The sequence below is a fragment of the Oryctolagus cuniculus genome, chromosome 6, assembly GCF_051225735.1.
Source record: "Oryctolagus cuniculus isolate XC-2025 breed Fujian yellow rabbit chromosome 6, ASM5122573v1, whole genome shotgun sequence".
Lineage (NCBI taxonomy): Eukaryota > Metazoa > Chordata > Mammalia > Lagomorpha > Leporidae > Oryctolagus > Oryctolagus cuniculus.
Genome location: NC_142872.1, coordinates 79,681,965 through 79,696,388, shown reverse-complemented (window position 1 = coordinate 79,696,388; position 14,424 = coordinate 79,681,965).

Sequence of the window (14,424 nt, the reverse complement as noted above, 5' to 3'; positions counted from 1 at the left end):
ACAAAACCCATACAAATCAATTGCCTTTGTATACACAGACAGTGCCATGGCAGAGAAAGAAATACTAAGATCAACCCCATTTAAATACCTACGAAAGAAATCAAATGCTTTGTAATAAATTTAACATGTATGTCAAAGATCTCTACAATGAGAATTACAAAACATTAAAGAAAGAACAACACACACACACAAAATTGAAAAATCTTCCTTCTTCATGGATTAGAAGAATCAGCATCATCAAAATGTCCATACTACTGAAAGCAATTTACAGATTCAATGTGATACCAATCAAAATACCAATGACATGATTCTCAGATATAGAAAAAATAATGCTGAAATTCATATGGAAACAGAGGAGACTCCAGATAGCTAAAGCAAGACTATAAAATAAAAACAAAGTTGGAGCCAACATAATACTATATTTCAAGACATACTACAAAGGCCGGTGCCACGGCTCGCTAGGCTAATCCTCCACCTGTGGCGCCGGCACCCCAGGTTCTAGTCCCGGTCGGGGCGCCGGATTCTGTCCTGGTTGCCCCTCTTCCATGCCAGCTCTCTGCCGTGGCCCAGGAGTGCAGTGGAGGATGGCCCAAGTGCTTGGGCTCTGCACCCGCATGGGAGACCAGGAGAAAGCACCTGGCTCCTGGCTTCAGATTGGCGCAGCACACTGGCTGGAATGCGCCAGCCATGGTGGCCACTTGGGGGATGAGCCAACGGAAAAAGGAAGACCTTTCTCTCTGTCTCTCTCTCTCTCTCTCACTGTTTAACTCTGCCTGTCAAAAATAAAAATAAAAATAAAAAAATTTTAAAAAGACATACTACAGGGCAATTATAATCAGAACAGCCTGGTACTGGTACAGAAACAGATGGATACACCAATGGAACAGAGTAGAAATGCCAGAAGTCAACCAGCATCTACAACCAACTTATCTTTCACAAAGGAACTAAAATCAATCCCTGGAACAAGGAAGTCTCTTCAGCAGATGGTGCTGGGAAAACAGTATCCCCACATGCAGTATAATGAAAAGAAGAGGCCTACCTTACACCTTAAACAAAGATCCACTCAAAATGGATCCGCTGCAAAAGAAACACAACAAAGTGAAGAGGCAACAGATGGAATGGGAGAATTTATTTGCAAACTATGCAACCGATAAAGGATTAATAAGCAGACTATATAAAAACATCAAGAAACTCAACAAAAACAAAACAAACAACCCACTTAAGAAATAGGCAAAGGACTTAAACAGGCATATGTCAAAAGAGGAAATCCAAGTGTTAACAGATCCATGACAAAATGTTCAGGATCACTAGCCATCATGGAAATGCAAATCAAAACCATAATGAGTGGCCAGCACCGCAGCTCAATATGCTAATCCTCCACCTGTGGCGCCTGCACACAGTTTCTAGTCCCGGTTGGGGCACCAGGTTCTGTCCCGGTTGCCCCTCTTCCAGTCCAGCTCTCTGCTGTGGCCCGGGAGTGCAGTGGAGGATGGCCCAAGCCCTTGGGCCCTGCACCCGCATGGGAGACCAGGAGAGGCACCTGGCTCCTGGCTTCGGATCAACGCAGTGCGCTGGCCACAACACACCAGCCGCAGCAGCCACTGAGGAATGAACCAACGGAAAAAGGAAGACCTTTCTCTCTGTCTCTCTCTCTCACTGTCCACTCTGTCAAAAAAAAAAAAAAAAAAAGAAAACCATAATGAGGTTTCCCCTCATTCCCATTATTATAGCTGTCATACAGAAATCAACGAACAACAAATGCTGGCAAGGATGTGGGGAAAAAGGTACCCTAATCCACTGTTGGGGGTTATGTAATCTGGTACAGCCACTGAGGAAGACAGTGTGGAGATAGATACCTCAGAAATCTGAATATAATCAAAGAAGGAGGTACCTTTCTCTGAAGGGAGGAGAGAACTTCCACTTTGACTATGACCTTGTCTAAATATGATCAGAGTCGGTGAACTCAAAAGGCTTCCATAGCCTTGGCGACTCATGACAAGAGCCTAGGGTGATTACTGATGCCATAAACAAGAGTGTCAATTTGTTAAGTCAGCAACAAGAGTCACTGTGCACTTACTCCTCATGTAGGATCTCTGTCCTTAATGTGCCATACATTGTGACTTAATGCTATAACTAGTACTCAAACAGTATATTTCACTTTGTGTTTCTATGTGGGTGCAAACTGTTGAAATCTTTACTTAATGTATGCTAAACTGATCTTCTGTATATAAAGAGAATTGAAAATGAATCTTGATGTGAATGGAAGGGGGGAGGGAGAAGAAAGGGGAGGGTTGCGGGTGGGAGGGATGTTATGGGGGGAAGCCATTGTAATCCATAAGCTGTACCTTGGAAATTTATATTCATTAAATAAAAGTTAAAAAAATAAAAAAATAAATCTGAATATAGACCTACTGTATGACCCAAGAATCCCATTCCTGGGAATTAACCCAAGGGAAGTGATATAGTATATGAAACAGTGTTCTGTACCCTCATGTTTATTACAGCTCAATTCACAATAGCTACAATATTGAATCAACCCAAGTGCCTGACACCTGAAGACTGGATAAAGATATTATAGGATATGTACACCATGGAATACTACAGAGTCATAAAAAATGAAATCTCATAATTTACAACAAAATGGATAAACTAGAAAACATCATACTTAGTGAAATAAGCCAGTCCCTAAAGAACAAATACCGTATGTTGTCTCTAATCTGTGATAATAGAGTACCTAAAAGGTAATCTATAGAAGTAAAATTGACACTTCAAATTGCAATGACTTTGAACAGCCCTTGTCACAACTGTTGAAGAGCCATGTTTTCATACAATTTGTTGAACACTTTTCTTAGCATAGCATTAATATTATGTGTATAAAGTTAATTGAAAATAGATCTTAGAAAAAAATAAGAATGGAGGAGGAGGAAGAGAGGTGGGATTGTGGATGGGAGGGTGGGACTGGTGGAAAAAAATCACTATATTCCTAAAATTGTCTTTATGAAATGCATGAAGTTTAATTCCATAAATAGAAGCATTCTTAGGGAAAAAAGAATGAAACTCATGCTACAACTTATTTATATGAACTTTAATAAAATGCTAACAAGTTGATATCAACTGTGAGTATAGATAAATATAGGGAAATGAGAAAAATATATGGCAGGGGCACAATAAATTGATGAGAATGGGGCCTCACAATTCAGAGCAGGGAGCCTACTCCCAGAGGCCCCTTTTGGTCCTAGGTGGGGCTGGGAACTGAGTGCCATCGTCCACTACCTGAGCACCCAGTGAGTTCTGAGGCCATCTGCCCCTGCTGTTCTGGGAACTCAGTCAAGATGACATTCACAGTGGCCTGATCTTCTTGGCCTTCAGGCTGTTGCTGTCCCTCTAGTACAGGGCTCCACCAAGAAAGACATCTTATAGCTGCAGAGAGTGGCAGCTGTGAGTCACCAACCCTCACCTCAGGCTGGCTCCCAGGCCCTGCCCAGCAGCAGCAGTCCTGGAGCACAACAGTACCCATGGGAATTGGCCTGCTGCAGACAGACAAACGTGGATGCTATTCTCTGCAGGTATACAACGGAGAGAGCCTCTTCCACCCCCTCCCTGGGCTTCCCATATTCCCTGCCCAGCCCTCACCTCTCTTTCATGTAGAGCCCCTCCATAGCCTGGAACTAAAATCCAAATCATACATCAGCCTGAAAGTTGTATTTGCTGGGTGCCATCTGGAGCAGCTGGATTATCTGAAGAACATTTATCTCCTGGGACCAGAGGGACAGACTGGCTACTGAGAGGCCTGCATGGGAATGCTGTAGGGGCCTGGTGGGGGGAGAAGATGAGGACTGGCCTTTTGGTACTTTCTCTTAAGAGGCCAACACTCTCAATCCCATCCAGGCCCCACACTGTCTGCAGACTTGAGTTCAACAGCAGCCCTTCCTCCAGAGATTTTGCCTTTTTTCCAGGCCCCTAACCACTCCTTCCCTTGGGGATGGGCCTCCTCATCCTGTGTGAACCAAGCCTCCAGATAGGGCAAAGATGCAGGGAGTGAGACCTGGAGTCCTGCCCAGGGGCATCTGTGATCCCCACATCCCTTCCCTGCTCTGAGGAGAGGGAACAGCTGCTTATGTTCCTCATTTTTGGTATGTTGATCTCACCCTCCTGGAATTCAAGCAAAGTCCAGCAGAGCAGCCCTCGGTCATTGATGAGCCCCCTTCCTCCCCTTCTCATGGGATCCTAGTTCCAGGGCCCTCCAAGAATATTCAGGAAAAGTCTTGGATCTTGGTCAGGCTCTGGGCTCCACAGATTGGAACAAGGCAGCCAAGGTTAGAGACCTGCAGTTTCAACCCTGTCTGGTGACAGATGGGGGAACTGAGGCCTGGGAATGGATGGGAGTGTTCAGCTGAGGGCTGCTGGCTGACCTTGAGGGGTTCCAATAGTTTTCATTGCTGTGGGGCCCATCCAAAGCAGAGGCTGAGGCAGCTCAGCCAGGAACTTGTGCAGCTTTGTGGTCAGGGGCTCTGTGGCTTCAATACTCAGTGAATAGAGAAAGAAGCCTGATTGGAGCTCCATCCTTCATAGTGAGATTCAGGTGATCCCCGCCTGAGGTTTAGCTGTGAAACGGCAGGGGTGAGGGGTGACCAGATGCTGTGTTCTAAGGCTCAGTCCAGGTTCTTCCCCCAGAGCTTCAGGGTCCTGCTGCCAGCCTCACCAACCCCAAGCTTACTCACTCATATCCACAAAGTTCTTCATTACAATGTCCAGCATATCCAGGTACTTGAAGGTGCCAAGGAATGGGATGGCTCCCTGTGCCTTAATGTGGTGGTGATGAGCACCTGCTCTCAGGTGCCACCCAAAGCCTGGCCTATGAGATCTGCTCCACCCCAGCTCCACCATCCTAGGCAGCAGGCAGTGCTCTGAACTGCAGCTCAGGAAGATTCACATGGGGCTCCTGCCTATGAGAACTGCTTGGTTACGTTCTCTGCCCACTGAGGTTGCCCAGAACCTCATGGCTTTGAACCCAGCTGTGGAAGGAAGACAGGCATTTTTGCCCAGGCATCCTCACCAACCTCTCATCACTCTGCACATCCCCATCCACCAAGTGGTCCTTGTCCTTGTCAAAGTGCTCCTCCCTGTGGAAGCTACAATAAGGGACTGTGTTTGGGTTTCTGCTCTAGGACCCAGTACAACTCTGGTGGTTAATCAGTACCAAGGCAGTTGAGGCATCCTGGGTAAAGGGCGGGTGACAGGTGGACCTGGTTGTACCTCACTGAGTCTCCTCCACCATCACATGGGTCTGACCCAGCTGTGCTTTTTGCTGGCTCATCTCAGTTCATGTGCACAGTCACCCTGCAGCTGACACTGTGTCTGCCAAGTCTCTGCTGTGCACAGGAGACAGGAAGACCTGTGAGTTAAGAAACTAGTCCTTGTAGCTCAATTCACAATAGCTAAGATATGGAATCAACCCAAATGTCCATCAACTGAAGACTGGATAAAAATATGTACACAATGGAATACTATATAGTCATAAAAAATGAGACCCTTTCATTTGCAACAAAATGGAAACAACTGGAAAACATTATACTTAGTGAAATAAGCCAGTCCCAGAAGAACAAATACCATATGTTATTCCCAATATTTGGTAACTAATAGAACACCTAAAGGTAGTCTATAGTAGTGAAATTGACACTTTGGGATGTGATGACTTTGAACAGCCCCTGTCTTGACTATTGATAAACATTTCTCTCATAAAATTTGTTGAACTCCTTATTTAGTATAGAATTGATATCATGTGTATCAGATTAATAAAAAAGGATTCTTAGTAAAAAAATAAGAATTGGAAATGGAGAGGGAGGAGGAAAAAGGGTGGGACTGCAAGTAGGAGGGTGGGTAGGAAGGGAAAAGAATCACCATGTTCCTAAATTTATATTTATAAAATGAATAAAGTTTGTGCAACTTCAATAAAAGGTTAAAATAAAAAAAAAAATAAACTGGTCTAGGCTACATAGTTGGTGAGACAAGAAGCCTGCAGTAGACCCAGTCACTGGTCTCTGGTCAGTGCTGCTGTGAGACAGCTATTACTACAGGCATGCCTTGTCCTGGCCCTGCCCAGCAGAGCCAGCTACTCACCACATCTATGAGCATCAGCTGTTCTGCCAGCAGCTTGCCTGGGAACTCAGCGATGTCCAGCATCTCCTACAAAGGTGGGTCCTTTACAGTTCCAGGACCTTGGTCGAAGGACTCTGGTGCTTGCTCTGGTACTGAAGTTGCCCCTGACACCACAGCAGGTCCTAGCTTGACCAGCAGAGCTGGAACTTCCTCTGGAGACAGTATTTGGAAGGACTGAGGCTCTGCAAATAGAGGAGGAGGTAGGAGAAGAGTAAGGGTCAGCAGCAGTAATCACATTCCAATGACCTCTCCAAACCCAGGAGAGATCTCACTGCTTTGAAGGGGGGTCCAGCCCCCAGACACCACCCCACGAGAGCCTCCCAGACTGAAGTGCTCCTCACCTTCTACTTCTGCCTCAGTGGGCCTTTGGTGACACAGGTTGACATACTCAAAGTGCACATAGCTCTTCAGATCACCTCCAGGCTGTGGACATGCTTATAGCACACAATTTTCCACAATAGGAAGTCTGTGCGGCCATAGAGCTGTGACATGAACTGGGCATGGCAGATTTCCATGAAGGAATACATGGTGCTGGAGAAAGAGAGTGGGCAGCACAGTCAGTCCCTCCGCACTGCCTGCCCAGGGACCTCTGTGTAGGTCTGGATCTCTGCAGGTGTCTCCTCCTGTCTAGAGGATGACTGCATCTTCCTCAGCCCACCTTGGCTTCCCTGGTTCAGCAGGGCAGGTCCAGATACTGTGGGCTGTACCACCCACTGACAATCTTTCCTGAGGGGAAGCACACCTGGGTGCTGAGCTCTGAGGCTGCACATAGATTTAGGAGCAGTTTTTCCTGATAACTCCAGTCTTGGGTCTCCTGGTGGGGACACTGATGGGTGAGTGGGAATGTGGGCAGAGCTGGTACAAACCTGTGCTGGGCATGGATCCTTGGGTCTGTCGCTGAGCTTCAGTTTCCCTTCTTCTTTTCAGGATGTCTCAAATCTCATCCTCAATTCTATTCTACTCTGAACCTCTCGGGATTGGGAGTCCCTAGGCCTCAGTGTTCTCTTAGGAAACACAGAAAATGTGAGACCCACATCCTGTCTGCAATCCAGCCACAGTCCACAGCTCTTAGAGCTGTCAAGATACAGATATTGGCTGGGAGATTCTCCTGTGTGCCCTGGAAGAGTCAGATGCTCATGTATTATATCTTCTCCACAAAATACGGTGCGTATGAAAAGCCACTGTAATTGCACAGGAAGGTGGAGAAGTAGGCTATGGGTCTGCCTGGGGAGGCAGGGTCCAGGGCATCCCCCAGCTTCTCCCTTTTGCCTGGCTACAGAATCTGAATGGTGCAGACCTCTGTTCTGTACAGCATGGATGCAGATCCATACTAGGGAGGGCCAGGAGGAACATGAGTCAGTGCAGCCCAAGGAGCACAGAGGATCCTTGATCCAGGCTGGGACAATTCCCCTCCTATGTTCAGGAGCCTGAGCAGGGCCTTTCAGAAGAGGAAGTCCTAAAGGTAACTGAAATCAAGACTTAGGGATTTCCTATTTCCAGGATTTGGTCCTGGGCCCACCCTGGTCCTCTTGAATCCCCACCTATTGATACCCCTATGGATACCCCTAGGAGCCTCTGTCACCTTAGACCAGCATTAGCCTTGTTGGCATGATTCATCTGTCCATTGACTACATATATGGCTTCATCATATAAATCATCAGTGGTCTCCTGTGTGGAGTTCTGCAAAGAGAGTGCCCAGCAGCTGGGCCAGAAGTGTCATCCATGGCTGTTCAAACAGAACACCCCCTTGAGAAATTCTCCCCTCCAAGTGGGGCAAATAAATCTGTATACACCTCCAAGTAGGAAGGACACCACAAGAAGAGGTCTTAGGAATAACATTACAGTAGACAAAATGGCCCCCACCAGCCATTTCCCCAACCAGCCATCCATGAAATGGGATTAAACATGATAGAATTATAGACACAGCTGACTTCCACCACCTAAAGTTGCTGTGCATGAAGGGCCTCTCCTCTTATACCCCACTCATGGTGAAAGGAAGGGGTGAAGGAAAGGCCAGATGGATTCCCCAGTGATGCCAGGCCTGGATGGAACTCCCCAGGACTGTTCAGGTATCTGTGGGTGCCTTCCAGATACCTGAACAGAAATCCGGAAGAACAGAGTCAACGTGTGAAGTGCTGGAGGAGACCCTCACTGTGGGCACTCTCAGGGTGAGAACCTGGCAACAATGTGCAGCACCAGAACATACTGTTCCCTTGAGCTTCTGCCATCAAGTGAGCTGCTAACAGCAGTCGCTAGAATATGGTTACCTGGTTACCTGGATTCTAGGTTCTGCTGTGTTCTGTCACAAAGGAGGTGAGGTCACTTCTTCAGTGTTCCATGACATGGACCTCTTCCTTCAAGGTGATCTACTAAGGCTCATTGGGGCTGCTGGCTGCTCTTCCCCTGACTCAATGTCATCCTTTTAACTGTACACAGTTATACATACACAGGCCAATCCCTCAGAGCCCTGGAGATACCTGAATATGGACAAGGTCCCAGGTTTGAGAACACATAACCGGTTCAAAACGTATCTTTCGTAACATTTTCAAAATACTCCAGCATGTTCCTCATTGAAAAACCTTAAAACATAAGCCTTGTATGGAAAAAAAAGGCACAGGAGGCTAGTGCTGTGTTGCAGTGGGTTAAGCTGCCATCTGCAGTCCCAGCATCCTAATATATGCCCAATTCAAGTCCCACCTCCTCCAATTCCAATCCAGCTCCCTGCTAATGTGCCTGGAAAACCAGCAGAATATGACTCTAGTACTTGGTTCTCTGTACGCATAACGAAGATCCAGAAGAATATCCTGGCTCTTGGTTTCATGCTGGTCCAGCCCCAGCTGTTGCAGCCATTTGAGAAGTGAAAGAGCAGAATGAAGATCTCATCTCTCTTCTTTCTCTCTTCTTCTCTCTTCTCTTTTCTCTCTCTCTCTCTCTCTCTCTCTCTCTCCCTCCCCTCACTTTCTCTCCTTCCCTCCCTATCTCCTTCCCCCTGTAATCCTGCTTTTAAAAATACATAGAAACTAAAACTTTTCCTCTTTGAAAGACACTTAAGAAAAAAACATGTCCAGCCACAGGTTAGTATAAAATGTTTCCAAAACATGTACCTACCAATGCACTGGGATCCAGAATATCTACAGAGTACTTCCAACCACATAAGAAGTCAATCCAATAAAGCATCGAAAAAAATTTGATCAGATAATATAAGGTAATAATTTTGGGGAGCATTTGGGCTGGTCTTTAAAGAAGTTAGGATTTCATCTTCCACATGACACAGCAGTCTCATTCCTAGAGAAATGGAAGCACATATCCACGTGAAAATTTTATAGGACTGTTGACAGCAGCTTTTTTTGTAATAGCCCCAAAGTATAAACAAATCAATATTCTGTTTTTTTTTTTTTTACAGGCAGAGTGGACAGTGAGAGAGCTGCACTGGAAAAGGAGTGACCAGGACAGGATCCAGCACCCGACCAGGACTAGAACCCGGTGTGCCGGTGCCGCATGCAGAGGATTAGCCTTTTAAGCCATGTCACTGGCCAATATTCTGTTAATTGGGTGAATAAACAAATTGTGATAAACCTGTATGGGAGGAATACTACTTGCAATAAAAAGAAATGAATAACTGATCCAAGACATGAATGAGTCTCAAAACAATGATGCTGAGTGGAAGAACTGGAAATGCAAACAAATTTATTGTGACAAAATAATCAGTGGTTCCCTGGGGGTGTGGCAGAGCTGGGAATAAAGAGAATAGATTACAAAAGAACTCAAGGAATTGTTGTGTGTGATAGATGGCCCATCCTTTGGACTGTGGTAATAAGAGTGGCACGCCATAGAACAAAACCATAAATTTTATACTTGCAATATGTACAGTTCATTGTGCTTTAGTTGTATGCCATAAAACTGATGAAACAAAATGTATTTTGTGAGTTTCTAAAATGTTTCTCAAAGTATTTAGTTTTTTTAATTTGCTTTTAAAAATTCAACAGAAGTTTTGAAATCTTGTTGATTATACATCATTCATACCCTTGGGTAGTATCTCATTCTATGAATATAACACAGTGAATTTATCCATTGTCCTATTGATGAGCATCCAATTGTTTATTTTTTAAAGAATACTGCAATATTGGAGTGCTAGTTCAGTCCTAGCTGCTCCACTTCCCATCCGGCCCCTTGCTACTGTGTTTGGGAAGATGACTGAAGTAATTAGACTCCTGGCTCCCTGGTTGTTTTTTTTGTTTGTTTTGTTTTTGGTTTTGTTTGTTTGTTTGTTTGTTTGTTTTTTGTCACTTGGCCTTAAATAAAGAGCTAACTAAAAATTTTTTAAAATATTCCTGTATGTCTCATAGTGCACGTATATGTGAAGCAATATTAGTGTTCCATAGAGAAACACAATGAATAGGATACATACAGGAAGAGATTTGTTACAAGGAATTGACAAAAAATTATGGAGATCATAATGTAACTCAATCTGCCAGCAGAAGCTGGAGACTGAAGACAGGTGATGATGTAATTCCAACCTGAACCCAAAGCCCTGAGAACCAGAGCACAGTAGTGCCAATCCCAGCCCAGAGGCAGGAGGAAACTAAGTCTTAGCTCAGACAAGCAGACAGGAAGCAAAAGGGGAGAATTCCTCATTCCTCTGCTTTTTGTTCTATTCAGAACCTCCGTGGATTGAATGATGCCCAGCCACTTGGAGGACAGCAATGTACTTTCAATTCTGCTGATGCAAAGTCTAATCTCATTCAAAAACTGTCTCACAATGTTTTATGTGGATGCTCTGTGATCAATGACATTGACACATATGATTTCACCCAAGCAGCTTTCTAAAACCTGTCCTATGGTAGAGTTGTTGGCTCTTAGGTATGCACAACTGCAACATTATTAGATATTCCCAAGTTGTTCGCTGGGGTTTATAAGCTTTAAACTCTTATCTGCACTAATACAATTTAATCATGTTCCAAACTTTCTAATATCATGAATCGAAATTGCTAACATTTTAATGTTCATTTCCTTAATTATTACAAATGCCAGGCACTTCTTTTTTTTTTTTTTTTCTTTTTTTTTTTTTTTTTGACAGGCAGAGTGGACAGTGAGAGAGAGACAGAGAGAAAGGTCTTCCTTTTTTGCCATTGGTTCACCCTCCAATGGCCACCACGGCCGGCGTGCTGCGGCCGGCACATGGCGATGATCCGATGGAAGGAGCCAGGTACTTCTCCTGGTCTCCCATGGGGTGCAGGGCCCAAGTGCAGGGCCATCCTCCACTGCACTCCCGGGCCACAGCAGAGAGCTGGCCTGGAAGAGGGGCTACCGGGACAGAATCTGGTGTGCCAGCACCGCAAGGCAGAGGATTAGCCTAGTGAGCCATGGTGCTGGCAACCAGGCACTTCTTTATGTTGGTCATTTGGATTTTCCCTTTGGAAAATGCCGAAACTTGGGTTGTTGGAATCCTGGAGGAACCTGCCAAAATTTTTCTCAAACATAACCAATTACTCTATCTTTTATGGAAAAAAATGATTGTTAACTGATATGAAACATCATGCTACTCTTTGTATATATCTGTTTTTCTTATGTAGGTGTGGGGATTTTTTTTTCTCCCCTATAGTTTCTGTCCCAGAACTAAATCCAAATAACTAAGGGTATATATTACTCCACTTTTCATTACTTTAGTTACAATACCTGAGAGATTCTTCTTTGGGAAACTAAAATCATGTTTAACTCACATTTGAAGGTAACAGGATCTGTTGGCCCCATAGTCCATCATAAATGGAGGTTGCTCACGGGTGTGGAAGCATGACCATGCGGTGTCCCAGGAAGGGAAGACACAACAGTTAGGCAGAACCTGAACTCCAATGATGAAACCTTTCTTGACAGAAACCCTCAAATGATCAAACCTCCAGTACCCAAAGAGCTCCCACTGGCCCCATCTCCCACCTAACACAATTTGATCAATCTCCACGATTAATCTATCATCTTTAACATTAAAACATCACTGAGTAAACAGTTGCACGAGTTTTCAGAAAAAATTTCTGCTGTACCCATAACAGGTAATTCAGAAAATGATTTGATTTGCCTGTCCTTTCATGGGCTGGCAATTAATCATTGCAACTATGTCAGACTACATAATGTCATGTATTTGGTAGGGTGGTTATGATTCTGTATTCAGTTGTGTGTTTAAAAGTCCCTAATACATCTGCTTGTTTATTCTACTTGGTTCAAGACTTTCATGTTTTCAAATTTTTTAACTTATTTTTTAAGAATTACAAATTTCATAATTATAACTTTAGGAATATAGTTACTCTTCCACCATACTTCCTTCCCATAAACACTTCCACCCCTGTTCCTCCAACCTCCACCCTTCCCAGATCCATGTTTCATTAAGATTCATTTTCAATTAACTTTATACATAGAAGACCAACTCTATATAAGTAAAGAGTTAAACAGTTTGCAAACACACACACATACACACACAAAGTTTGAGAACTAATTTTACAGTTAACACTCATAATACAACTCATTGAGCACAGAGCTCCTGCATGGAGGTCAGTACACAGTGACACCTGTTAATTTAGTAATTCACAGTCTTTTTTTTTCTATTTTTTTTTTTTGATAAGCAGAGTGGACAGTGAGAGAGCGAGAGAGAGAGAGAGAGAGAGAGAAAGGTCTTCCTTTTCCATAGGTTCACCACCCAATGTCCTTTGTTGATGGCCTTTTTTTTCCATTGGAGTCCTTCATGTAGAACAATTTTTTCCAGTGTCTTGGCTTTTTATGCTTGAAATGCTCTCATGATCTCATATTTTAAAATTTTAATGTATTATTAGGATATTTAAACATTTTGAATAAAGTGTATATTATTGGAATTTAAAATTGGAACCACATTCCATTAATAAACTCATTCTGAGAAAATTGATAATCTTACAATTTTGGGTATGCCTGTCCAATTATTTGTCCTTCCTCCACCTTGGTGGTTTTATATTTTCCTGATACAGCTCATATAACTTTTCCATATGTAAAGTAAATTTGCTTCTGTATGCTGATATCACAATCACATGTGTAGAAAATCCTAAGGACTCTAGGAAAATATATTAGAACTTATAAACTAGTTCAATAAAGTTGCAGGATATCAAAATCTACAACTCAGGATCGCTTGTATTTCTATACATTAATAACAAACTAAAAAGTAAATTAAGAAAATAACTCCATTTACAATGGCATAAAAAAGAATAAAACAGGGGTCAATCCTGTGGCACAGCAGGTAAAGCCACCAATTGCAATGCTGTCATCACTTATAGAAATGCCTGGACAGAGTTCTAACTGCTGTGCTTCTTTTTTTTTTTTTTTAATTTATTTTTTTTTTAAGGCAGAGTTACAGAGAGAAAAAGAGGAAGAGAAAGAGAGACAGAGAAAGACAGAGATGTTCCATCTGCTGGTTCCCTCCCCAAGTAACTGCAACAATGAAGCCTGCTCCAGACTGAAGAAAGGACCCAGGAGCTTCCTCTGGGTCTCCCACATGGGTGTACGCCAGTCCAAGAACTTAGGCCATCTTCCACTGCTTTCCCAGGTGCATCAGCAGGGAGCTAGATTGGAAGTGGAGTAGCTAGGACTCGAACCTGCATTCTTATGGGATGCCAGTATCGCAGGCTGTGGCTTAACCCATAGTACCACAATGCCAGCTGATGCTCTGCCTCTGATCCAGCCTCCTGCTAATATGCCTGGAAGGCAACCAAGGCAATAAGGTTCCTAGCTCCTGACTTCAGTGTGGCCCAGCCAGTTGTGGGTGTATAAGGAAAGTGAGCCAGTGGACAGGATTTTTGTGTCTCTCCTTCTGTTACTCTGCCTTCAAGTAAATAAGCAAATAAATACACCTTTAAAAAATACTGCCTTCAATAATTTCTATTGAATTTTTCATCAGTTATCTATTGTTTTTGTGTACTGATCTATTAATTGAAAATATTGCAGAATTTTCTTATTAGTACTTTACTTACTTACTATTTAACCTGTAGATGGACAGAGAGTGAGTTCCCATCATTTCATGTACTCTCAAAATGCCTGCAATGACCAGGGCACCTTCCAGGAGCTGGGAAATCAATCCAGATCTCTCACATGAATGGAAGGTATTCAATTACTTTCTACCTCACAAGGTGCACATTTGCAGGAAGATGAAATCAGTATCTGAGCTGGGAGCAGAGATGGAACTTGAACATGTCACAGAATAAATTCTGGTTGCTTTTTGGTTTGTATCTCTTAAATCACAGTGGCACTGAGAAA